This window comes from Rhinatrema bivittatum, chromosome 6, assembly GCF_901001135.1.
Source record: "Rhinatrema bivittatum chromosome 6, aRhiBiv1.1, whole genome shotgun sequence".
Classification (NCBI taxonomy): domain Eukaryota; kingdom Metazoa; phylum Chordata; class Amphibia; order Gymnophiona; family Rhinatrematidae; genus Rhinatrema; species Rhinatrema bivittatum.
In genome coordinates, this window is record NC_042620.1 from 253,843,585 (window position 1) to 253,867,824 (window position 24,240).

A 24,240-nucleotide genomic window follows, 5' to 3' on the forward strand; every position below is an offset into this window, starting at 1 on the left:
AATCAACAAGAGATACGGAGCATACAGTTACATTATAACAAGGAAGCCTTAACTTGGAGTAAGAAATAAAGAAGGGGTGAACAGAAAAGTAAATAAATAAAATAAATACTATATACAGAAGAGGGGGCAAGGGCCAACCTCTTTAATAGATACACTAGTAGATTTCACTAGTGTGAAATCTTCCAGTACCATGGGACATAAATGTAGTTCTTACTCATCTAATGCAAGCTCTGTTCAAGCCCTTGGAGATGGCGCCTTTAAAATACTTAACTTGGAAAGTTCTATTTCTAGTAGCGGTTACTTCTACCTGCTGTATATGCAATTCTTCCACAATAAGGTGGTTCTCTGAACTCATCCCAAAATTCTTACCTAAAGTGGATTTTGCATTCCACCTAACCAGTCAATAATTCTTCCAACTTTCTTTCCAAAAACTCACACACAAGAGAGTGAAAGCACATTGCATATGTTACGACTGTAGTAAGCAAGAACTCTTTTGCAAACATCGTACACAATCTCACTGGAAGGTTCTGCAACCGTTTGTTTCATATAATCCCAACAAGCTTGGCACAGCAGTAGCAAAGACAGCGCTTTGCATTTAGATCATGAGTTGCATTTAATACTGATATACAGCAGCAGAACTCAATCTCACTAATCCAGTCAGAGCTCATCAAGTACGAGCAAAAGCTTCTTCCACTGTGCACCTCAAGGAGGTCCCAACTGAAGACATATATAAAACAGCCACCTGGTTGTCATTGCACACCTTCATTTCCCATTACTGCCTAGATACCTTGGCTTTCAAGGACAGTGCAATAGGACAGGCATCTTGTACCACTGTGGGGGTCCAAGTTTCTTACAACTAAGTGGTCCACTGCAACACTCAGCTTGGGACTCCCCACAGATCATTGCTAACTGAGCCCTGCTTATTAACGGAAAAAAGCAAGTTTGCTAATTCATCAATAGATAGGATGAATTAGCCATGAGATGCTCGCCCTCCTTCCTAGACAGTAGAATATTCTTAATCTAGCTTTGAAACAGACTGAGGAGACTGAGGCAACTCTCGCACATGCTCAGTACAACTCAAAAGTTCTACTAACTTGCAGGCCAATACAGAAAAATGCACGGGAGAGCGGGCGAGCGATTCAGGAGGGTGGCCTATGCAAATTAGGGCCCGCGGTAAAAGGAGGCACTAGGGACACTAGCACGTCCCTAGCGCCTCCTTTTTGACAGGAGCGGCCGCTGTCAGCAGCTTTGTCAGCCGACACTCAATTTTGCCGGCGTGGTTCTCAAACCCGCTGACAGCCACGGGTTCAGAAAACGGATGCCGGCATAATTGAGTCTCCGTCTTCCGACCCGCGGGCCGATTTTTAATTTAATTTAATTTTTTTATTTTTTTTTTAACTTTTTGGCCTCCGACTTAATATCGCTATGATATTAAGTCGGAGGGTGTACAGAAAAGCAGTTTTTTCTGCTTTTCTGTACACTTCCCCGGCACTGGCAGGCGTTAATTTCTGAAAGTAAAATGTGCGGCTTGGCTGCACATTTTACTTTCTGTATCGCGTGGGAATAACTAATAGGGCCATCAACATGCATTTGCATGTTGCGGGCGCTATTAGTTTCAGGGGGGTTGGACGTGCGTTTTTGAAGCGCTATTACCCCTTACTATATAAGGGGTAAAGCTAGTATGTCGAAAACGCGCGTCCAAACCTGGGCTAACAGTGCGCTCCACCGGAGCGCACTGTACCGTATCATCCTGTTGGAGAGACAGTTCCGTTTAGTGCCACTTGATGACGTCACCCACAGATCATGGCTAATTCATCCTATCTACGGAAAACACCATTTACATTAAGCAAACTTGCTTATATTTACCCCTGCTCCATATTTCCCCTAAGCTGTGCACACAAGTCATGCACCCTGCGCACACATAAAAATGAGGTTTGCACAAGAAATTCTGATATTTCCATTATACTGGCTTGTAACGCACAAATCTGAATTCAGGTTATAAAAAGTTGCATAAAAGAAAAATTTTGCACACATAGAGCACAAGGCTATCAGTGGTCCTTTTCCATTCCTGGAGCTGAAGAATACTGAGCAAAAGTATTTGCTCAGCATTTCTACTTTTTCCTCATTGAACCCCACAAATTCCTTCTCACCTTTCAGATGAAGAATCCCACCTCATCCTCCTTTCACTGACTTATCTGAAGTCTTGTCACCATGCTTTAGCTATTGTTTCTTCCACTTGTGCTTTTGCTGTCCTGATTACCTTTCTTGCTTCCCTCAGTATTTTTCCAAAAATACTCTTCCCTGTCTTTTTTCTCAGATCCCTTCTACCTTTTGAATGCTAATCAGTTTGCCCTTATCTCTTCAGCCATTCTTTTGAATATTGTAATAGTCTCTTCTTCTTTAGCTTTACTTACTTTTCTAATGTAAACATTTAAGATCCTTACATTGACTTTTTAGGTTATAAGGGGAAAGGGCCCTTTGAATCTTAAAAGTAAGCTCAAGTGATAGGTTCTAAAATGCCCACTATAGTCAAGCCAAGTTATCCGTTCCTTCTATTAAAGAGGTGGTTAAAGTTCAATGGAGAGCAAGGATCTCTTCAGTAATAGCACCCTCTTTGGGCAATGTGCTCCCCTGGGAAATTAGACTTGGAATAGAACTATAGTATTTTCTGTAAGAAGCTGAAATCCTGGCTCTTTTCCATAGTCTGAAGTTTATATAAGCAATCAGGCTATTCTGTTAGGGTTAGTGGATTGTGAAGGATTCTATTGGCTTTCTTTAGTACAGTTAACTTACAAATTAAGGTTCCCATGATGGGTAGCTGGATAGGCTGTAATTGGTGGACTGCTGTTTAGTAAGCAATCTGTAAGAACATAAGAACATGCCATACTGGGTCAAACCAAGGGTCCATCAAGCCCAGCATCCTGTTTCCAACAGTGGCCAATCCAGGCCATAAGAACCTGGCAAGTACCCAAAAACTAAGTCTATTCCATGTTACCATTGCTAATGACAGTGGCTATTCTCTAAGTGAACTTAATAGCAGGTAATGGACTTCTCCTCCAAGAACTTATCCAATCCTTTTTTAAACACAGCTATACTAACTGAACTAACCACATCCTCTGGCAATAAATTCCAGAGTTTAATTGTGCGTTGAGTAAAAAAGAACTTTCTCCGATTAGTTTTAAATGTGCCCCATGCTAACTTCATGGAGTGCCCCCTAGTCTTTCTACTATCCGAAAGAGTAAATAACCGATTCACATCTACCTGTTCTAGACCTCTCATGATTTTAAACATCTCTATCATATCCCCCCTCAGTCGTCTCTTCTCCAAGCTGAAAAGTCCTAACCTCTTTAGTCTTTCCTCATAGGGGAGCTGTTCCATTCCCCTTATTTTGGTAGCCCTTCTTTGTACCTTCTCCATCGCAATTATATCTTTTTTGAGATGCGGCGACCAGAATTGTACACAGTATTCAAGGTGCGGTCTCACCAAGGAGCGATACAGAGGCATTATGACATTTTCCATTTTATTCACCATTCCCTTTCTAATAATTCCCAACATTCTGTTTGCTTTTTTGACTGCCGCAGCACACTGAACCGACGATTTCAATGTGTTATCCACTATGACACCTAGATCTCTTTCTTGGGTTGTAGCACTTAATATGGAACCCAACATTGTGTAATTATAGCATGGGTTATTTTTCCCTATATGCATCACCTTGCACTTATCCACATTAAATTTCATCTGCCATTTGGATGCCCAATTTTCCAGTCTCACAAGGTCTTCCTGCAATTTATCATAATCTGCTTGTGATTTAACTACTCTGAACAATTTTGTGTCATCTGCAAATTTGATTATCTCACTCATCGTATTTCTTTCCAGACCATTTATAAATATATTGAAAAGTAAGGGTCCCAATACAGATCCCTGAGGCACTCCACTGCCCACTCCCTTCCACTGAGAAAATTGACCATTTAATCCTACTCTCTGTTTCCTGTCTTTTAGCCAGTTTGCAATCCACGAAAGGACATCGCCACCTATCCCATGACTTTTTACTTTTCCTAGAAGCCTCTCATGAGGAACTTTGTCAAACGCCTTCTGAAAATCCAAGAACACTACATCTACTGGTTCACCTTTATCCACATGTTTATTAACTCCTTCAAAAAAGTGAAGCAGATTTGTGAGGCAAGACTTGCCCTGGGTAAAGCCATGCTGACTTTGTTCCATTAAACTATGTCTTTCTATATGTTCTGTGATTTTGATGTTTAGAACACTTTCCACTATTTTTCCTGGCACTGAAGTCAGGCTAACCGGTCTGTAGTTTCCCGGATCGCCCCTGGAGCCCTTTTTAAATATTGGGGTTACATTTGCTATCCTCCAGTCTTCAGGTACAATGGATGATTTTAATGATAGGTTACAAATTTTTACTAATAGGTCTGAAATTTCATTTTTTAGTTCCTTCAGAACTCTGGGGTGTATACCATCCGGTCCAGGTGATTTACTACTCTTCAGTTTGTCAATCAGGCCTACCACATCTTCTAGGTTCACCGTGATTTGATTCAGTCCATCTGAATCATTACCCATGAAAACCTTCTCCATTACGGGTACCTCCGCAACATCCAAGTATCTACCAAGTAAGGTAGATAACAATGGGTTATTAATGATCAGGAGCAGTGAAGTGGGGCATATGTTGGATTTGTAAGAATAGGCTCTTATAGTAGTTTAGAGTAAACGCCAGTGACCCTAAACAAGGTGTGTATCATGAACTTTTGAGGCCTGCTGCTATGCACACAGACCAAGTAAAAGATGGAGGCCTAAAGCAATGCAGACATGGAGTTTGCAGCCGTGCGATATTTTTGGCAACTTTATGAGACTATTTTGCACATAGAGGAGAAAAAGACTATTTCATCATATCAGAGAGTTGAGAGGAGAGCCTTGGACCAGAACAGAGAACATGTCCTTGGTAAAACTTTGCATCCAGCCTGACACCAGCTATGAAATGGGTATTGTTCTAACACCTGTTTTGAAAATGGACTCTAATGAACATATGAGTATATTCCTATGCATCAGGACCCAGATAACATTGTTTGCATCCCACCAATCCTGTGTCTATAGGAGGCGGCAATATCCAATCCGGATCAACATTTGACCTTATGGAATAACTATTCAATGAGGTCTTACTGAGAAAGATTCTTGAGTTACCCAGATGGATTTTTGATTTGGATGTCAGACATTATCTGAAAGAGCTTTTGTTAAGGACTTTTCTTCACAGATGCCTGAAAGCTCGGTTTGAGAGCCGTGCTGCCAGAACTGACTGTACAAGTCACTATAACTATGACTTGTCAGCTAAGACTTAGTTCTTATTCAGCATAGTTGCTCTGTAACATGAACGCAACTCTGCATCAAATATTCCCTTGAAAGACTTTTGGCCGATTAGTGAATTTTTATCCCTTTTCTGCCATCATATCTCATGGAGAGATCTTTTGGATTTTATCTGTCATCCATTAAAAGGGATAACGTGTGGATTAATCCCTTGGTGTCGAGACAGCGTCCTATTACAGGAGTGACCCTGGACTTGTGCAATACCTCAAGGGTGAGAACACTGGCTTAAGTTACTTCACAGCTGGGCTAATCTATTTTGGCAACTGCATAATTCTGACGTGCAAAGTTGAGCATAGAGATAACATTTATTTTCTGCTTATCTGTTACATGACAGTGCTTGCACTGTAAAACTGTACAAAACAAATAAAACCAAAGACGAAATAATTATACTGCATTAGTCTTGTTTTCACATATGCAAATAAACTGACTACCTCACAAAATATGCCTGTATCTGCTTCCTAAAGCTAATGAATTTGCATCATAAAGTTATTGGTTAAATATGATAATCTACTATAAGATTATCAATATCAGATATTTCCTATAGTAGGTGATGCCTGGTTGGGTATGGTTCAGTGCCCAAATATGTTTTTATGTGATTTTTGTGTAATTTGTTAGTTTTTGCATACTGTAATTTAACTGACATTTTTATGTATTTTACTAGTTTGTTTTGCTTTATGTATTATAATTTTAAAAATCTGTACACTGCTTCCAGTAGCTTATTTAAATTGGGAAGTTGGTCTATAAGAGTAATAAATAAAATTATAGCTGCACTATAATGGCTCCTTTACATTTATCCTACTGTTCTACTTCATAAAAAGAAATCTTTCCATCTTAGGAAAGCTGGTACTCTTAAAGTCTTGGACAATAACTTTTGTATGTCCCATCTCTGCCTTTGCTCTTACGTTAAACCACACACAGTTTGGGTACCCTTTGAAACTGAAATGCTTGCATTTGTGCCCATTCTGTCGACCCTCTTTTAAGTTAGGAAAGCACCTCCTATTATCATATTAAACTGGCCTTCCAAGAGCTCGAGGGGTTTAGCCTGCTCTTTGAATAGTTTACCACTCAACCTAGGTATTTCAAAACTTGGGCAATTCTGGCAGATGCCAATTTGTTGCTTTAGAATGATTTGGCTATAATAAGCCAATCGTCTAGGTAGAGTTGCATCATTATGCTTTTCCTATGGAGGGGCACCACAACTACAATAATCACCTTGGTGAAGGTTCTTGGGGCCAAAGTCCAAACAGCAGACCCTTGAACTGGAAATGTTGTCCCAGGACACAAAAATCTGAGAAACCTCTGGTGATCATCCCAAATGGGAAGATGAAAGTGGGCCTCTGCCAGGTCCAGGGATGAAAGGAACTCCCCTCTCCTTACTACTACTATAATGGCACAAAGAGGGTCCATTCTAAAATGGGGAATCTAGAGGCATTTTTTAAATTCCTTTTAGGTCCAAAGACAGGGCAAAAAGACCAGTCTTTCTTGGGGATTACAAAATATATTGAGTTTCTTCCCTGGTTCTGAGCCTTGGTCGGGACTAGAATTACAGCTTCCAATTTTTGATGTTTTTCCAAAGTAGCTCTTACAACTTCTGTCCTGACAATCAACGTGCAGAAGGAAAATCAAAGGAATTGGTAATGGGAATCTCAAGCTCTAGGGAATATCCCTTCTGCATAATATCTAAGAACTGCAGTCCAACATGATGCAGGGTCCATCCCCATTAGGCAAATGCCCACCAGAACTGCTTTGAAAAGAGCCACTGAATCTCATTGGTTTCTTGGCCCCATGAAAAAGAGCAATTCCGGTGTGAAAAAAACTCCCCTATGAAGGGGGCTGCTTCCCTGGCCTGAATCTTCTGGTTTCCCAGAAGCCACACTCACTTCTGTTGCCCCGAATGGCATCTGTCCTCAAGAAGCCTCTGGTGCATGGATTCTTCCAGATCCTTGATCAGGTTTTACAGCTCCTCACCAAACAGTAACTTGCCCTTAAAGGGCAGCTTACTGAAATAGGCTTTGTATGCAATGCCCATGGCCCAATTATGCAACTACAGTAGTCTCGAAGCCACAACCACACAGGAAACTGAATGACAAGAGACCATGACAAAAATGCAGTGCCTAACATGTTGGCTCCAGACTCTCAGAAAGTTGTTAAATCCAGAAGACCACAGCCCGAGCAATAGTTCTTCCATAATTAGAAGATCGTTATCATCAGCAATGCTGCTGAGTAGACCCATTATAGAAGGGTTTCAATCCTCCTACCCTGCGAGTCCTTGAAAGTTCTACTGAAAGTAGTCTTGCGTGTTATAGCCAACATCATAGTGTTGCGTTCATGCCTGCTCTTCGCCCTCGCTCCACCCTCTCAACCTCTATGGCGACTCCCTCCGAGTCTGATGGACGGCTTGCTGCCGCGGCGTCTCCATGCCGCTTCTTCCCGGCATTCCCGGGCCAGCTAGACGCTGCGGATCCGCCATGTTCCTGATGACGTAGGGCGCGCACGCTCCGAAGTACGTACCAGCAAGGGCGCGAACCTCAGGGGCATCCCCCTGTATTGAAGTCATCCACTTCCAACATAAAAGGTCTTTACTTTCACTAACAGATTAAGTTAGCATGGATTGATTGCGGGGATTCATCTGGACCCGCTTCTCTCTAGGCAACTCTGCCTTCTCGGACTTACCAGGGGTACCCCCTCCTCGGGGGCCTCGCTCTCTTTTCTCTATTTCAGATTGCAGATAGGAACTGGTACTCGCTCCTCGAGGGCCCATGTTCCTAAACACTCTGAAGATTCTCTACTGTCTAGAAGTTATCGCAGATACAGACATTTGTGAGTTACTATTTCAGATGGCATAGGAACCGGCACTCGCTCATCGAGAGCCCATGTTCCTGAACATTCTCTACTGCCTAGAAGCTATTACAGATACAGACTATTGTGAGTTACCACCGCTCTCTCAGAGCTTTCCCTGGAACCAGGTACTCGCTCTTCGAGGGCCTAACCCTTTCCAGCTACTGAGCTTTCTCAAGACCTTATGTGAGTTATCATCTAAGTACTGGCTATGTATAACAGCATACCCTGTCTGTTCACTATCTACAGTCTCTTTACAGCTCAGCAACCCTGGGATTGCAGTTCCGGTATCTGAGGGACTTCAGCCTTGTCGGGCACATCAGCTCACTACTGCCACCTCTGGTGGTTCTACTACTTGTCTAAAAAAAGAACTGTGTCTGTCTCCATACTCAAGCCTAGCCGGTGGTCCCTCTCAGGATATCCTCCTGGGGGCGCTGTCATCTGCCATCGGCCCAAGGATTCACCTATTTACATTCCTGTCCAGCTGAGCACCCTCTCTAGTACTCCGCTGGTACAGATTGCCAACTCAGCAGTCTATATCATAACAGATTGCCAACTCCTTTGCAGATCCGTAACAGATTGCTAACTCCTCCCCTCTGGAGGAGTAGATCCTATCAGATTGCTATTCCCATCTGCTTGCTCCTCCCATCAGCATACAGATCATAGCACATAGCATTCACCTGAGGAACTTGAAGGATTCTCTCTTTGTTCTCCACAGGCAGGGTGTACAATTTGTTCATAACCTTACTCCTCTTAAGCCCTCTTTGAGGGGATTCCATTCTTCCAACACTGTGTTTCAAAGCCTTATGGGGAGGAAAGACCTTTGGAGGCTATGGATTCCTCCAAAAATCAAATCTCCCTCTGTAGATTCCTCTACCTTAGAGTCTGTCATCTTAAGTGAGAAAACAACTTGAGTAGTGAGAGTGGACAACCCTTCCTTACAGAAGAGTCTAATGGTCAAGGCACCCCCATCCTTGAAAGAGCACTCACTTTCCTCTAGGGCAGTGATGGCAAACTCCAGTCCCACAAACAGGCCAGGTTTTCAGGATATCCACAATGAATACGTATGAGATAGATTTGCATACAATGGAAGCAGTGCATGCAAATCTTTCTCATGCATATTCATTGTAGATATCCTGAAAACCTAACCTGTTTGTGGCATTCTAGGACTGGAGGTCACCATCACTGCTCCAGGGAGTCCAATGAATCATCAGAGTCTGACTGGATATCTATGATCTATTTCCTAGGAGATTCAGAGGACGCAGGGGTAGCCAGTAAATTCAAGGCACCAGGAGCTACTCTTGGCCACTTGAGTGGATAAAACCCATGCCAAGCCCTGACCATGGTGGTACACCACTCCCACCAGGCCTTTGCATAGCACAGAAGGCCTGGTGCCTAATAATCACAAAACCTGGGGAAAAATACATCATTGGGGGGGGGGGGGGGGGGAAGTAACCACATTCCTGGGGAACATTCTCCTCATGAGAGAGAGCAAGGAGGTCCCTGTCCCCCCGAGCCAAGGCCTCAGAGGATAGGGCTGGCTGACAATGAGGCAGTTGGATACCAACAAAAGCTTCTGCCACCACACTGCAATCCCCTGCAGCTGCCTGCTCCCCTTTCTCTGTGGGCATAGAAGAGCTTGAGGTCCAAGACTGAATCCATGGGAGGAGGCCCCATATGAACAGCAGCTGGAGATAGCCCTCCATGCTAGGAATGAAGCAGGCTCCACAGGTGGCATATCTCCAGCCAATGTTCATTCTGGCAGATATTAATCTCTCCATTTTTTTTAAAACAGAGTCAGAGACTGCAGGAGAGAACCGGGCCACAGAAGAGAACTGCGTTGAGCCTAGCAGGGGCCCTCAACTTGGTTTAAGGATGCTCAGCAGCATATACACCCCCAACCCGAGGGCTCAGTCAGGCGAAGAGGTGATCAACCAGGACACTAAGGAACCTGGAATCTGCTTTGAGGCCTATTCCACCAGGGAAAAACCAAAAGGCCCTGGAAAGTAAAATTGTTTAACAAAGGGAATTAGCTCAAAGAAGGACTGTTTCCCAAGTCACAGTCGTCTGATCAACCAAGCCAAGGCAAGGGCTAAGTACCCTGGAATCTTCCTGCACCAATCCACAAGTGTCCATTATCTGCTGGAAACAGACTACTGGCAAGGGACCAAGCTGCACCTCCCTTTATCAAGTGTTGTCACAGAGAAAAAGGCATGTTCTCTATCTCCACCAGCTGGGGGATCAGAGTAAAACCTACTTTTTAGACTGATCTAGTAGTATGAGAAATGCCCCCTTTGTTAAGGGTTTTGTTAATACTGCCTAAGGGAAGCTCCCTGAACAAAGCACGGGATCACTACGTATAATGGTTTCTGATTATATAATCTCCAATCAATGTCCAGCAAATTAAAATCTCAAAAATGAAATTTCTGATCTATTAGTTAAAATTTGTAACCTGTCATTAAAATCATCCATTGTACCTGAAGACTAGAGGGTGTCTAATGTAACCCCGATATTTAAAAAGGGCTCCAGGGGCGATCCGGGTAACTATAGACCAGTGAGCCTGACTTCAGTCCTGGGAAAAATAGTGGAAACTATTCTCAAGATCAAAATCGTAGAGCATATAGAAAGACATGGTTTAAGGGAACTCAGTCAACATGGATTTACCCAAGGGAAGTCTTGCCTAACAAATCTGCTTCACTTTTTTGAAGGGGTTAATAAACATGTGGATAAAGGTGAACCGGTAGATGTAGTGTATTTGGATTTTCAGAAGGCATTTGACAAAGTCCCTCATGAGAGGCTTCTAAGAAAAGTAAAAAGTCATGGGATAGGAGGTGATGTCCTATCGTGGATTACAAACTGGTTAACAGACAGGAAACAGAGTAGTATTAAATGGACAAGTTTCTCAGTGGAAAAGGATAAACAGTGGAGTGCCTCAGGAATCTGTACTTGGACTGGTGCTTTTCAATATATTTATAAATGATCTGGAAAGGAATACTGGAGTGAGGTTATCAAATCTGCGGATGATACAAAAGTATTCACAGTAGTTAAATCACAAGCGGATTGTGATACATTACAGAAGGACCTTGTGAGACTGGAAGATTGGACATCCAAATGGCAGATGAAATTTAATGTGGACAAGTGCAAGGTGTTGCATATAGGGAAAAATAACCCTTGCTGTAGTTACACGATGTTAGGTTCCATATTAGGCGCTACCACCCAGGAAAAAGATTTAGGAATCATAATGGATAATTCTTTGAAATCGTCGGCTCAGTGTGCTGCAGCAGTCAAAAAAGCAAACAGAATGTTGGGAATTAATGGTGAATGTAATAATGCCTCTATCGCTCCATGGTCAGACCGCACCTTGACTACTGTGTACAATTCTGGTCGCTGCATCTCAAAAAAGATACCTTTTGATGAGGAAGGTACAGAGAAGGGCAACAAATATGATAAAGGGGATGGAACAGCTCCCCTATGAAGAAATGCTGAAGAGGTTAGGGCTGTTCAGCTTGGAGAAGAGACAGCTGAGGGGGGATATGATAGAGGTCTTTAAGATCATGAGAGGTATTTATCGAGTAGATGTGAATCGGTTATTTAGACTTTCGGATAATAGAAGGACTAGGGGGGTTTCCATGAAGTTAGCAAGTAGCACATTTAAGACTAATCGGTGAAAATTCTTTTTCACTCAACACACAATTAAGCTTTGGAATTTGTTGCCAGAGGATGTGGTTGGTGCAGTTAGTGTAGCTGGGTTCAAAAAAGGTTTGGATAAGTTCTTGGAGGAGAAGTCCATTCACTGCTATTAATCAATTTTACTTAGGGAATAGCCACTGCTAATAATTGCATCAGTAGCATGGGATCTTCTTGGTGTTTGGGTAATTGCCAGGTTCTTATGGCCTGGTTTGGCCTCTGTTGGAAACAGGAGGCTGGGCTTGATGGACCCTTGGTCTGACCCAGCATGGCAATTTCTTATGTTCTTACCAACAATATATCCCCTTCACAGTAGTTTTAGTTATGCATTTGACTAAATCTCTTTTCAACTATTCTGCCTATGCTGGAGCTTACACTGGTGTAAATTAAAGTGCCATCTGTCCTTTCCAAAATACCTCCTCCCTTCCCCATACCCCCTGCATCTCAGTTGCTTTAAAGTTGTTTGAATTTTTTTTTTTTTTTACATTAAGTATTAACTCACCCCCTTGACTATTTTTTCATTCCTGAACATATTATAGCCTGGTTTGGTTGTATCCCATCCATGGGACTTATTGAACCACACCTCCATGTCAACAACAGTATCTGTATCTTCTGTCATCAGGGCTTGCAAGTCTGCTAGCCTATGAGCACTTGTGCTCATAGCCTTCTACATTTCTTCTTCTTTTGCATTCCCTCTTTATATCCTGATACCTGCCCCTCTTTTCCTCCCTGTTCATGAGTTCTTTCTAAGATGCCCACTTTTGTGCCAGAGTTTCTTTGTTACAGACCAATTCAACTAACTCATTTGCCAACTCTTCTCATCTAGTTCAGTTAATGTATGACCTAAACTGTTCACTTTTCATTCTTGGGGGGAATTCTATGCAAAAAAAAAAGTTAAAATTTCTATGCACAATATTTTAAAGTGCAAAATTCCACAGACTTTGTTTAAACAACACAATAATTTATAATGCCATACCAAAATAAATTACTCAAAGATGCAGAAATTTTTGAGCAGAATTTTTCCCCAACATAAGGCATGGCTCTTTTCTCTCAGGCTCAACCAGCAGCTTTTCCCTCCCTCAGGCTTGATCCTCCCCAGCTCTCTCATCCCTTTTTGTCTTGAATCCCTTAATCTCCCCCCCCCCCTTGAGTCAAACCCCCAGCTTTATCCCCACTCAACTCTTTCCCCTCAATTCTAAGCCCCCTCCTCCCTATTTCTTGCTTCCCTCCCCAGCAAGACTCAGCTTTCTCACTCTGCTCTCTCTGGCTCTAAACCCTTCTTCCCCCTTAGTTATCTCACCCACTCCACTTCACAGAAACTCTCCCAGCTCCCTCCAGACTTGGCCCTCTCCCTCTACACCACAAACCTCAACCCCCAGTATAGCTGCTTCCCCATCCCACAGTTCTCTCACTTCCCCACCCCTCAGCAAAATCTCTGCTTTCTGTCCACACAGGCTTGAACCCCCCCCCATCTCTTTCGCTCTCTGCCCTAGGCTCAAAAACCCTCCCCCGTTCTCTCATTTTCCCCACCCCCGAGGAAGACTTCCAGGTTTCTCACTGCCATTCCCTAGCCTTCAGCCATCAACTTTCTTTCTGCCCCACCAGGCTCAAACTTTCCTTCCCAGCAAGATCCCTCCAGTTTTCTCTCTCTGCTCCCCTACCCCTCATGCTCCTCTCTAGTTGCCTTTCCAACTTCAGCCTCACTGTTCCTTTCTCTGTTAATCATGTGGACATCACTGCAGCCTCTTCTCTTCAGGCCCATGCAGGCTGCCAACTGCAGCCACAGCTTCCTTTGTTTTCTGATCTGTAGGGCTGACATTGATACAGACAGTTCATTCTTCTAGCTGTGCAGGCCAATACCAACACTATCTCTTTCAGAGACCCACACTGAATTCTGCAAAGCAAATGCAGAATTCTGCACAGGAGTAAATTTTTTGTTGTCAATCTTTATTATTAATATAGTTAAAGAACTTTTTGGGATTGGTTTTGCTCTCTTTAACATTAATATTTCTTTCATTGTTAATTTGAAGAGCGTATTCTTTCACACTGTTATATGCTATGTGGTTTGGTAAAGCTTTCTTCATTACTTCCTCTTTAAGTATTTTAAAAGCCCTCCTCTTTTCAGATACATATGTTTCCTTATGTCTTGGTTTATCCACACAGAATGTATTGTTTTATTCTTATATGTTTCCCCTTCGTATACACACTTTTTGGCAGTTATGTAAAATCTTTGGAGAATCTTTTTCACAACTTTATCTTTACCAATAAACTTTCTCCCAGAGATCACTTTTTCTCCATCCTCTTCAAGTCTCTCACACCCGATTCCAGCTTATCCCCCTTATCTATTTCACCTATTCTCATCTTGTTTCCCTTCTAACCCCATCTTTTTCTCCCTATCTCTAAGCCTCTCCCTTTCTACTCCCACATCCTTTTCTTTCTCTAGCTTGCTATTCATACCTATTTTCTTCCATTTCTTAAAATCTCTTCCCTTTGCTCATACCTGTCCTCCAGCCACATTACTTCTCTCCATCCTCTCCTTACACAATCTTCTCTCATCTCTACCTTATTCTCACCCCTTCTTCCTAAAACTTTCCTATCCATTTCCTCCCTCCTATCCCCTCCAGTTTCTCCACAGTTCCTCTTTTTCCTCCTTATCTTTATTCATTCCCTATCTCACCTATTCCTCTCCACATCTTATTTTTCTCGTTACCTCTAGAAAACACAAAATATGACAGCAGATAAGGTACGCATGCTAATCTAGTGTACCCAATTTAATTCCTGGTACATGCCATAGGTCTTAGTTGATTTCTGATTTTCTTTTTACATCTTCTTTAATAGGGACCCTCTGTGCTTATCCCTTGCTTTCTTGAGTTCTATATTTATGCATCCACTACAATTTTCCTTCGCCAAATCCCTTTTCTCTCTTTTTCCCTTGGAACATTTCTTTCCCTACTACTCCATTATCTCTACTCTTGTTCCCCCTCCCTTCCCTATAACTCCTTTCTTCTCTCTCCTAGTTGTTCACCTCCCCTTAGCCACAACCCTTTCCATCGTCCACTACATCATCCCCCCACCTTCCCTTTTCTCCTAATCCCTTCCTTTCCCTCCCCATATCGCTCCTCCTCTCGCTCTCTCTCCATTTCCTATTCCCGGTACTTTACCTCTTCCCGCACAGCTATAGCAGCTGCCCCCGTTCTCTTCTCTTCGGCCGTTTCCCCTTCTGCAAGCGCAGCGCAGCCCCGGCGAGCCTCACAACCTATAACAAGCAGTCTTCTCGGAAAAAAATGACCCGCACCGCAACCAATTGGGTAGCACGGTATTCAAGCAGGGTGAGGGCAGCTGAAGCTGGCGCTGCTGCCATTTTACTTAAGGGCATAAAGTGGACCTGAAGAATTTAAAGAGACAGATTATTTATTCCCTTTGCAAGGCGATGACGGCCTTTTAAGAGCGTCCTAAAGAAGGGTGGGAGTTTAGTTGCCGGAAGCCAATCAATTTATGGTGGCAATGGTTTTCGAATAAATCCGGAAGTGATAGGCTGGTGAGTTGGCTGTTGTGTAGACAAGATGTTGTTGAAATTGTCATCGTGTTATATATCAGCTATAGATCTGCATGTTATATATTATATTTCAAAAAAAAAAAGCGAAAAAAGTTGCAGCCCCCCATCGATGTCCGGAGGGGGCTGCAACGTTTTTTTCGCTGCCACGGAGACCGCTTTCCCCCGTGCAAGTAAGTTGCTTCGCCGCTTCAGTTCTTCTCCCCCCTCCCGGAGCAGGGCGCGAAAAGCAGCCTTGCTCTGGGACGGGGGAAAATAGAAACTGAGCGGCGAAGCTAAAAAAAACCAAAAGCAATTTTGGGTTTTTTTTTTCAAAATTGACAATTTTGTTTTTTTTTCAAAAGCGACTTACTTTTGGGATCTGTCAAGATCCCAAAAGTAAGTCGCTTTTGGACGCCGGCAAAACTTATCTTTTTTTGCAGCCATCAGCAGGAACACGATCTGGCTCCCGTAGCTCCTCCCAACAAGATGGCCGCCTGCACGGGGAAAGCGTACAATTGGCCGCTGAAGACTAGATAAACGAAGCTTGACCGACGTGCCGCAAATGCGCGGTAGAGACCAGCTCTACCGCGCATGTGCGGGCGAGCACGTCGGTCTGAGCCAGCGTCAGAAAGAAAAAAAATGGCGGCGTCCAGTGGCAGCAGCGGACGGCGGTAGCGGGTGGCGGTAGCGGCCAGTAGCGAGGGAGGGAGAAGAGAGAGGGAGGGACGGAGAGAGAGTGAGAGTGGGAGGGAGTGACTGAGTGGGAGGGACTGGGGGGGAGGGGGGACTGAGTGAGAGGGAGTGGGAGGGACTGAGGGAGAGGGGGGGACTGAGTGAGAGGGAGTGAGTGGGACTGAGGGAGTGAGTGGGACTGAGTGTGAGAGGGAGGGAGGGATTGAGTGAGGGGGAGGGATTGAGTGAGAGGGGGGGACTGAGAGAGAGGGAGGGAGAGAGAGGGAGTGGGACTGAGTGAGAGTGAGTGGGACTGAGTGAGAGGGAGGGAGAGAGGGGGGAGGGAGTGAGTGAGACTGAGTGGGAGGGAGGGACTGGGTGAGAGGGAGAGGGAGGAGTGGGTGAGGGAGGGAGGGAGGTGAAGAGTGAGGGGAGAGAGAATGAGGGGGAGGTGAGAGACAGAGGGATGTAGCCCGTTTTAACGGGCTTAACGGCTTGTTTTATAGAAAAAGATGTTGGGAACTGTGGGAAATAAAACACACCTCTAAGTTCCCACAGGAACATACTCACACCTGAAACATTCTTTAATGGTGGAGATTCTGAGCAACTAAAACAAATATCTGACAACAGACGATGTGATTAGATCACATTGACAAACTTAAAAGTAAGAAATCATAGGACTGGATGGCATCAACCCCAGAGTTCTACAAGAACTTAAACATGAAATTGCTAACCTGTTTCTAGTAATGTGTAATCTTTCATTTAAGACAGCCATGATTCCTGAAGACTGACAAGAGGCCATTGTGATGACTATTTTTAAAAAGGGCTCCAGGAGTGATCTGGGAAACTATAGACCTGTGAGCCTGATGTCAGTGCCTACCAATATGGTAGAAGACATTCTTAAAAAAAAAAAAAATTCACTGGCCAGATAGACATAGCTTAATGAAGAAAAGTAAACATGGTTTTAGCAAGGGGAAATCTTGCTTAAACCGATCTTTTAACATTTTTTTGAAGATGTAAATAAAGGTGAGCTGGTTGACATAGTATATCTGGATTTTCAGAAAGCATTTTACAAAGTCCCCCATGAGAGACTCCTCAGCAAATTATAAAATCTTGGGTAAGGAAGTAGTGTTCTGTTGTGGAATGGTAACTGGTAAAAGGTCAGAAATAGAGTAGGACTAAATGATCAGTTTTCCAAATGGATAAAGGTCTTTTGTGGAGTACCACAAGGATTGGTACTAAGAACTGTGCTTTTTAAAAAAAGAATTCATAAATCACTCAGTTTTCAACTCTTTATCAAGAAGAAAGGTTTCTAAATGTGTAGGGTCATAGAAGATGAACTTATTTCCATTTAAAGTAATGCAACATTTGCATGGAAATTTGAGTAAAAACAAAGCACCCTGCCTTTTTTAATGCTAGAAATTGTTTTCTTTTCATCTGGGTGGGTCTAGCCACATCTGGAAACACCTGGATTTACTTCCAAAGAAGAGAAAAACCTTGTTTTTAAAGTATCTTTGTAGAATTAAGTTTTTATCAATCTTACTATTAAAAGTTACTAAGAGGGTAGCTCTTGTAGGGATATCATCCATTGAAGCTTCTAAAAAAGAAGTCAAATTTTGGCTACCTCCCTGTATCATATCTACTCCAACCTCAGGACCCAAAAGACTAATTTTGGATCTAGAAACATAGAATATCTTAGTTAACACTATTTCTCTACTTGTAGAATTTCTGTATCAGCTCTGTTGCTGACAATAATGTGATAATTAGAAAGTTTAAAAAACGAAAAGATTTTTAGATCTAATTATATTTTCTAAACTCTCTTGCTGTCTTGACATTAGCAAACTATCCTTAACAAAAGCTGTATTGGCTGCTTGTAAATTTGAAACTTGTACATTTACAGCCATATGATTACTTTCCAAACTAGTTAATCAAGTTGCATGATTTTGAAGCAAATTTTTGTCTCATTATTAAAAGAACCAAATTGAGTCATAGTCTGAGCTAATAATTTTTGCATACTATTTACTGACTTCCAAACATCAAGCAGGGTCACATTAGTTAAATCAGGTATTTTCTAAATTAGAAGCTTCCATTATTCCATTGGAAACGGCTGCAGGTGGAGACGTATCCAAGCCTCCTACTACAGCAGCCATTTCCTTATTTTGAGGAATTGAACCAATTAAGGAAACACTTAAAACATTTAAATCTTTATCGGATCTAGAGTCTTGACTCCGAGGTGATGGATGGTAGCCGGGACTCTGTGATCTAGAGGACTGCTGAGGAATAGATGAAAAAGAATAGAAATAACATGTCCCTAGTATGAAATAGATATTTGGTTTTTCTTCTTTCCTTGCTTGGTAGCGCTCTCCATTTTTAATGAGGACTAGAGAAAAGGTTTTAGATTGATAATCCACAATTATGTTGGTGGTTTTTCTTGGTACTTGTGGAATCCTTATTTCATGTATTTTATTGATGTAAAAATTGATGAAATCCTTAATAAAATATGAATTTAAAAAAAATTCATAAATGATCTGGGGAAGGATGAGTGATGTGATCAAATTTGCATATACCACAAAATAATTCAAAGTTGTTAAAGCAGCAGTGGATTGCAAGGAACTGGAGAAGGACCTTGTGAGACTGGGCAACTGAATGGCAGATGAAATTTAATGTGGAAAAGTACAAAGTGATGCATATAGGAAAAAAATAGGGGTTCTGTATTGGGAGTCACTTCCCAGGAAAAGGACCTTGGAGTCCTTGTTAGCAATTCAAATGAGAAGATCTGCTCAGTACGCAGCAGCAATCAAAAAGGCAAATAGAATGTAAGAAATTAAATGTAGAATAAAATAGAAAATATCATATTGCCCCTGTTTTGAGCATGGTGTGACCGCACCTTGAGTATTGTATGCATTTCTGTTTGCACCATCTCAAGAAAGACATAGCAGAACTAGAAAAGGTGCAGAGGAGGGTGACAAAACTGATAAAGGGAATGAAATATCTCTCCTATGATGAGAGACTACACAGGCTAGGACTCTTCAAGATTTGAAAAGTCAGCTGAGAGGGGTGGAACAGGTAAATAAACAATGGTTATTTACTCAGGGACACTCCATGAATCTAACAACCAGCAGATTCAAAACAGATCATAGTGTGCTGAATGAAAAAAGTACTTTCTATCAAACCATGGAATCTGTTGTCAGAGGATATGATGAAGGTGAATAGCACAGAGGGGATTAAAGATGTTTGGACAATTTCCTGGAGGAAATGTCCTCAACACATTATTAGCCAGGTAGATTAAAGAAAACTATTGCTATCCCTGGGAGTAAGTAACAGGAATTAGATCTACTTTAATGGGATCTGCCAGGTACTGGCGAAATGGATTGGCTGGGCTTGATGGACCTTGGTGTGACCCAGCGTGACAAGTCTTATGTTCTTATGTTTGTATTATGTATACATATGTGATATATTAATATATAATACACTTTACATTACATTTAGTTTATTTTACTGGCATGATTGTATTATATGCGTTTATCATGTTGGCATACATTTCTAATATTTTGTGATATAGGAATATCTACATTTTTTAAAATGTTTACTTTGCTATAAACATCATACTTGAAATACCTCTACCTTAAAGTTATTAAGAACATAAGAAATTGCCATGCTGGGTCAGACCAAGGGTCCATCAAGCCCAGCATCCTGTTTCCAACAGAGGCCAAAACCAGGCCACAAGAACCTGGCAATTACCCAAACACTAAGAAGATCCCATGCTACTGATGCAATTAATAGCAGTGGCTATTCCCTAAGTAAAGTTGATTAATAGCAGTTAATAGACTTCTCCTCCAAGAACTTATCCAAACCTTTTTTGAACCCAGCTACACTAACTGCTCTAACCACATCCTCTGGCAACAAATTCCAGAGCTTTATTGTGCGTTGAGTGAAATAATTTTCTCCGATTTATGTATGGATATCAAGTACATTCACATATATTTAAATGCAGCTTATTGTATCTGTATTACATGAATTTGCAAATGCCTTATGCATACATAATTATGAATATTATCTGAATGTTATTTTCTTTTTCGTCCTGCAGACCAGTCCACACCTGCAGGATTCCCCTGCTTCCAAGTAGGTGGAGGCAGCAAACGTTTTTTACACTTTTTTTTTTTTTTTTGCTTAGGTCACTCACACTATATAAACACTGGGATAGCTGGAAGGTTCCTCAGTAGTTCTCTCCCTCCGTTTAGGAGGGAATTATATTGGGATAGCTAGGAATTATAAAAAACAAAACAAAACCCAGAAGTAGTAATAGGGCAAGGTAGTTAGATTCCGGGGGGAACTTCTCCTCACCTTTGGGGGAAAAAAACAACAACTCGGGAGTAGTCCTAAGCAAGCCGTGGTCTGCAAAGGGCAGTTCCAGGAGAGGGAGGCACACGCTCATAGGGAGCGGTTCGGCATCCTTAGCCACGGAGGCGGGAACACAGGCTTCTCCCCCTCCAGCGGCAAGACACATGGCTGAGAGGGGCCGTAAATGCGCGCAATGTGGGACAAGGAGGAGCTCCATCACAGGCTCCATATGACCCCACTATAGTGGCTGTGAATCGCCAGAAAACAGACAGCAGAGATCAGGTGAGGAGGGGAGGGGGCAGGCTGCAAACAGAATCACCTCTGATGCTAGCTCAGAGGGAACCAGGGAGAGCAGCTTGATCAGGAAGAGGGCCCATCATGGTGGGATGCAGCCGAGGTGTAGGCAGGCCCTGAGTTCGAGAAAGGAGCCCTAGAGCAGAGCTTTCAAAAGTGTGTGTTACGTTTAGGAGTTCCCAACTTTCAATGGTACTGGGTGGTCGCCCAGACGCGGGCCATTATTGATTGGCATAAGGACCAAGATAAGCCACTCTGGGTCAAAATAGAACAGGATTTGGTGGAGACTGTGCCATTGCGGACCATGGTCTGGCAGCGAGGGACACTTGGCCGGGGGTTGGCTTCCTGGCCCCCTCAACTAGGACCACCTTGGACACATGGTGTACATTTTGTAGGAACACGCCGCTATTTTTATAGTACCGCCCTTAATTATAACACTACATTTCCGGTGGGGAGAGTACTCCCACATTGTCAACCATTGGTTCTCAATGGAGTTGTTCGGTTAGAGCATCTTTGGGGCTCGCAGAAATTTCTCACTTTTCAGGTGCTTCAAGAGAAATTTCACTTTCGTGGGGAGGACATTTTCTTATATCTGCAACTCCGCCATTTTGCGACGGCGGAGAATATAGGTGCCGAGCTTCAAAAAGGCAAGACGGTGCTGGAGCATTGGTGTAACAAGGCAGATGGCAAGGCAGATATTATTTCTAATCTTTATGGGTTCCTGGGTAATGCATGGCGGCTTAAGGCCCCATATGAGATGGCATGGGAACGAGATTTGGGTAAATTAATTTCCTCAGACAATTGGGACCTGATATTTCAGAACACCAAATGCAGCTCGGTTTCCGCCCTTTTGACAGAAAATGGTTACAAGGTATTAATGAGATTGTATTTAACGCCTGTCAGAATACAGAAGATTATACCCTCAGCAAGTGTCACTTGCTGGAAAAAGTGGGGGGGGGGGGACAGGAACCTATTTACATATGTGGTGGAGCTGCATTAAACTGGGACTGTTCTGGAAAGAACTTAATCACTTGATAAATGCCATTGGTGGTGCCCCTTGCTCCTGAACATTTCTTGCTCAACTTTACCCCCTGATGTCCCTCATCTAAAATGGTTACTTGTCCACCAAATTATACTTGCGGCTCGATATGAGCTTGCTTTGTTCTGGAAACAGTCTGACCTCCCTACTATGGCTGATGTGGAAATTAGTCTGGAACGAAATTGCTCCTTATATAAATTAACCGATAAAAAATCATTACTTGCCTAAATTCTACAGGATCCTAGATAATACGGAATAATCTACAGGATCCTGATAATACGGAATTCTAGGGTTACCTTTTGGATTCTAGGGTTACCTATTGGATGCCTGTGTGTTTTGGACTTTGAAACATACTATACTGTTATGTATTCTAGATCTTCGACAGTTGATTGCAATATTCTCAGTCGGGGGGGTGGGGGGTATGTATAAGGAACAAAAATTGTCTTTTGTCAAGTATTCACAATTGTTCTGTACTATTTTCTTGTGCTGGCAAATAAAAATTATTTAAAAAAAAAAAGCGTGTGTTACGACACATTAGTGTGTCGCCTGCAGTGTGCCAGTGTGTCACGCAAGCCCAGTCCATGTGAGGGGGCGGAGCAAGTGACATCACCTACTTTTACTTCCTCTGATACTCTAACTCAGTGCTCTGGGACACGGGAGACCTGCTTATCTTTCGTCCCGCTGCAGAGTAACTCCAAGAAGAGTCAGTGTTGGGCAGGGGTGGATTGGGGAATCGGGCATGCCCTGATGGGCTGGTCTAGCCTGTCACGTGGTCTTGCTCAGCTCTTCTTTACATTGCGACTGTGGCCCTGCGCTGTAAAGGTAACTGCCTGCACAGCGCATTCGCAGACCCATGGCAAAGCCTTTGGCAGGAGTTAATTTCTGAAAGTAAAATGTGCGGCTTGGCCGCACATTTTACTTTCTGTATTGAGCGTGACTAATAGGCTCATCAACATGCATTTGCATGTGATGTGCGCTATTAGTTTCAGGGGGGAGTTGGCCTCGCGTTTTCTACGCACTGTTACCCCTTGCTGTATAAGGGGTAATAATAGCGCGTCAAAAACGTGCGTCCAAACAGGGGCTAACTGTGCGCTCGGCATCATCTGCGTGGTCACTGAGCTCAAATTTTATTTTTTTTTGTGTGATTTCAAGAATTTTGATTGTTCCAGTTGTGACAATTTTGTGTCATGTGCTGGCTTGCACAGCTTCGTTTTTGGTGTGTCTGCATTGCGTGGAGTCGATTGCTTCATAGCCTGACTGTTGTGTGTCATGTGGCTTGGACGCTGCCGCACTGTGCGTCATCAGTGCGTGCATCACAGGACGCGCACCGTGGGCCAACGCATGTGGTTGCATCAACCACTTGAGTTCACGATGTTGTTCTTGGGTGTCCCTCCAACTCCTGTGCTGTTTTTCCTAGCTTGGAGGATGCAGATTTTGACTGCAGTCTGGCCTCTGCTGCTGAAGCCTTACTTTAATGGGGCTTGGCTTCAGTCGGCTTGGGGTGCTTGGTCCATTGTTTCAGTTGCCCCGCCGTTTGTGGACCTCCGCACTCATTTGTGTGGGTGGGGTTTTGGGCCTGGCGACGATTGCATAGAGTGGCGAGGCGATGGTGCATAGATGCCCAATGGCAAGGATACAGTCTCTACTTCACACAGCCTTGCAATCTTTTTGACCCTCTGATGCTGGGCCCAGGAAGACATGCAGCCAGGCAGACAGATCATGGTCAGGACTAAGACAAAGGTAACAGTAATTGTGGCCGCACAAGTAGTACTTGAACCCAGTGCTTTTTTTTTTTTTTTACATTTTCTTAGCACTGAAAAGTGCTGTGTTTTTTACTAACAATCTGCGTAAGAAGATTTGCGTCCAATTGGTAATGCAGTACAACTGCAACTGAAGAATTGACGACTGAGGTAATCATGCAAGATCAGCCGCGCATAGGCAGAGCTTCAAGTTCTTCTATTCTGAGAAGGTTCTGAGCCGCTCGCCACCGGATGACATCACACCAAAGACAGCATAGCTATTATACTCAACGGAAAACAAATGATAAACCTTTCGATAAAATGTGATGTTTATCTTCTGTCAAATTCTGATTAAATAAATTGAAAACCAAGGAACTTTCTATTGAAGATATATCATGATCTTGTTCTAAATCAGGAGATAAGATGAGACTTGTTTCTATAATTTGGTGAACGCGGAACTCAGATGAGTGTATGATGTGTAAAACTGGATCCTACTACTTGATTGCAATCCATTATCTAATGCAGTAGACATTGGATTTTTGTCAATGAAGGAATTTCAATTTCTGAATGTTAAGTTTCCATGACATTCACCATGTATCCGTTCCTTAAAATTCATAAAACCTTATATAATTCAATGGGGAGACCAATAGTCTCGTCAAATGAATCTGTGCTTGAACCATTATCAACCTATGTTGATGATTTTCTAAAACCAATAGCTA

The 24,240-nt window shown here is 42.8% G+C and overlaps 2 protein-coding genes across 6 annotated transcripts in view; one reads left to right on the forward strand and one right to left on the reverse strand.

Annotated features, from left to right (window-relative positions):
* The window catches only part of PRR14 (proline rich 14), a 170,963-nt gene extending 155,697 nt beyond the window's left edge, over positions 1-15,266 (reverse strand). The window contains exon 1 of one of the 2 annotated variants that reach the window (XM_029606821.1): positions 15,063-15,266. The gene's annotated coding sequence lies outside the window, so the exon portion shown is untranslated. The remainder of the gene's footprint in view (positions 1-15,062) is intronic. The other variant, XM_029606822.1, reaches the window with a different exon arrangement.
* Positions 15,267-15,320: 54 nt separating this feature from the next.
* The window catches only part of C6H16orf58 (chromosome 6 C16orf58 homolog), a 74,452-nt gene continuing 65,532 nt past the window's right edge, over positions 15,321-24,240 (forward strand). The window contains exons 1-2 of one of the 4 annotated variants that reach the window (XM_029606824.1): positions 16,562-16,772; positions 20,196-20,230. The gene's annotated coding sequence lies outside the window, so the exon portion shown is untranslated. Of the gene's footprint in view, positions 15,440-16,561; positions 16,773-20,195; positions 20,231-24,240 lie in introns of those variants that run through there. The other 3 variants (XM_029606823.1, XM_029606826.1, XM_029606825.1) reach the window with 3 other exon arrangements.